The sequence below is a fragment of the Mus caroli genome, chromosome 2, assembly GCF_900094665.2.
Source record: "Mus caroli chromosome 2, CAROLI_EIJ_v1.1, whole genome shotgun sequence".
Taxonomy (NCBI): domain Eukaryota; kingdom Metazoa; phylum Chordata; class Mammalia; order Rodentia; family Muridae; genus Mus; species Mus caroli.
In genome coordinates this window covers 33,037,525-33,040,693 of record NC_034571.1, presented here as the reverse complement: position 1 = coordinate 33,040,693, position 3,169 = coordinate 33,037,525, and positions in this window count along the sequence as shown.

The window sequence follows — 3,169 nt, the reverse complement described above, 5'->3', positions numbered from 1 at the left end:
GCACCTGAAAAAATGTTCAACATCCTTAATCATCAGGGAAATGCAAATCAAAACAACCCTGAGATTCCACCTCACACCAGTCAGAAAGGCTAAGATCAAAAATTCAGGTGACAGCAGATGCTAGCAAGGATGTGGAGAAAGAGGAACACTTCTCCATTGTTGGTGGGATTACAAACTTGTACAACTACTCTAGAAATCAGTCTGGCAGTTTTTTCAGAAAATTGAACATGGTACTACCGGAGGATCCAGCAATACCTCTCCTGGGCATATACCCAGAAGAAGTTCCAACTGGTAATAAGGACACACGCTTCACTATGTTCATAGCAGCCTTATTTATAATAGCCAGAAGCTGGAAAAAACTCAGATGTCCCTTAAAAGAGTAATGGATACAGAAAATGTGGTACATTTATACAATGGAGAACTACTCAGCTATTAAAAACAATGAATTTATGGAATTCTTGGGCAAATGGATGTATCCGGAGGATATAATCCTGAGTGAGGTAACCCAATCACAAAAGAAGTCATTACACATGCACTAATTGATAATCGGATATTAGCCCAGATACTTAGAATACCAAGATACAATTTGCAAATCACAAGAAAATCAAGAATAAGGAAGACCAAAGAGTGCATACTTTGCTCCTCCTTAGAATAGGGAACACAAAACTCATGGAAGGAGTTACAGAGACAATATTTGGAGCTAAGATGAAAGGATGGTCCATCCAGAGACTGCTGCGCCTGGGGACCTATCCCATAATTAGCCACCAAATGCAGACACTACTGCATATGCCAGCAAAATTTTTCTGAAAAGACCCGGATTTAGTTGTCTTTTGTAAGGCTATTCCAGTGCCTGGCAAACACAGAAGTGGATGCTCACAGTCAAATAGATATTTGACGGAACACAGGGCCCCAAATGGAGGAGCTAGAGAAAGTACCCAAGGAGCTGTAGGGGTCTGCAACCCTATAGGTGGAACCACAATATGAAATAACCAGTACCCCTAGAGCTCGTGTCTCTAGCTGCATATGGGAAGAGAGTCCCTTTGGTCTTGCAAACTTAATATGCCCCAGTACAGGTGAATGCCAGGGCCAAGAAGTATGACTGGGTGCATCAGGGAGGGGGAGAAGAGTATAGGGGACTTTCGGGATAGCATTTGAAATGTAAATGAAGAGAATACCTAATAAAAATTGAAAGAAAAACATAAAAACTTGAACATGAGCTCGATAAACACTTTGAAATCATTGTCCCAAAAAGAGTATACATGTACAGTATCAATAACACACTGTAGCCAGCAATTTATTATTTCATTAGAGATGACCAGAAAGCTGGTATTTTGTTTACTATTGCACTTGTATGAGGCTAGAATTATTTTTATACACAAGAAAGTAAAACCAAAAAATGAAGTTTAAAGTAACCCAGAGCTCTTGACTCTAGCTGCATACGTATCAAAAGATGGCCTAGTCGGCCATCACTGGAAAGAGAGGCCCATTGTACTTGCAAACTTTATATGCCCCAGTACAGGGGAAGGCCAGGGTCAAAAAGTGGGAGTGGGTGGGTAGGGGAGTGGATGGGAGGGTATGGGGGACTTTTGGGATAGCATTGGAAATGTAAATGAGGAAAATACCTAATAAAAATATTTTTAAAAAAATGAAGTTTAAAATATTTTCTGGGTTTAGCTTATGCTGTAAATATCTTCCACAATCTTCTTGTACTCTTGTTCATGTTTCTTTACAGTGTGTGCCAAGGGGTAGAATTGTTCACCAGCTCATTGTTTGAGGCATTGGTTAAGACCTTCAGAGAATCAGATGCCAAACTGTAATCTCTGTCTCTCTCTCTCTGTCTCTCTGTCTCTGTCTCTGTCTCTGTCTCTGTCTTTCACACACATGTACACACACACACACACACACACACACACACACACACACACACGGGGGAATCTTGAGGGGTTTCTTCACATGATTATGGAAGCTAAATGGGGTCATGATTGTCTGAACATTAGAAACATAGATAATTCAATGTAGTCCATTTCTAAATGCCTGAGGAAAAGAGGAGCCAGTGTTGTAAATCCTGATCTAAGTTGGAAGGATTTGAGACTTGCCAGACACCATCTAGGAAAGGCTAAGGAATGCAAGTGAGTTTTCTGGATATAGTACACTCCTTTGCATGGTCTACTATGGGTAAACTTTTAGATGCAGTGTCCTTAGAGACTTTATACCAGGATTTGTTCTTGCTTCTGATATGCCTTTTCCTTTCACTATCACATAGCCTAATGATTCCTGGGTATTATCTCACCCTATTGGGCAGATTTCCTATAGCATCAATATGAAGATATACTTTCATATAGTAACGCTGTGCAGACACATTGATGATTTTATAATTCCTGATAATGACTTTATGGAATTCCTGAATTGATACAAGTAATTTCAAGCCCTCTATATTATAAAAAGCCACAAATAGAGCTCTGTAAACCTTCACATGTCAAGGGCTAGTTGCACTAGAAAAAGAAATCAGGCTTGGAACAAATTTATCCTCAAGGAAAACATTCCTTCTAGTTTAGTAGTGAGACCATTATTTGGAAACTAAGGGTCATAAACTGGGTATGGACAATCTATTGTAGGCACAAGAACAGAAAATAAATTAATGACTGGTTTATTTATTCAAAACTTTAAAACAATAGGACACTAGGCAGATAATTTTCTCTTTTTAAAACCATGCTAACTTGTACATAAAAATTATTGCTTTAAACTTATAATGAATTAATGGAGCTAGAAACACAATGAGTGTTTAGTGAGGTACTAGTCTTAATGGGGAGATGTGTAAATAATTATGCTATTATTCCTTAAGTCTTATCAATTTATGACATGAACTATTGCCTTAAACTTACTATGAACTTATGGAATGGGAAAGTGTTTAGAAAATCATGTAATCAACTATCCTGTTGTAATGGTTCTATCTGATAGTTGTATGAAGTAATATTTTAGAGCTAGTGTAAATACTGAGAACAGAAATGAAGGTTTGTTGGAGTTTATTTTTCTCTGTTTCATCAAGAATGTTTTTCTGAGAGTGTGTGACTCTTCTTTTCCTTTCCTTTCCTTTCCTTTCCTTTCCTTTCCTTTCCTTTCCTTTCCTTTCCTTTCCTTTCCTTTCCTTTCCTTTCCTTCCCTTCCCTTC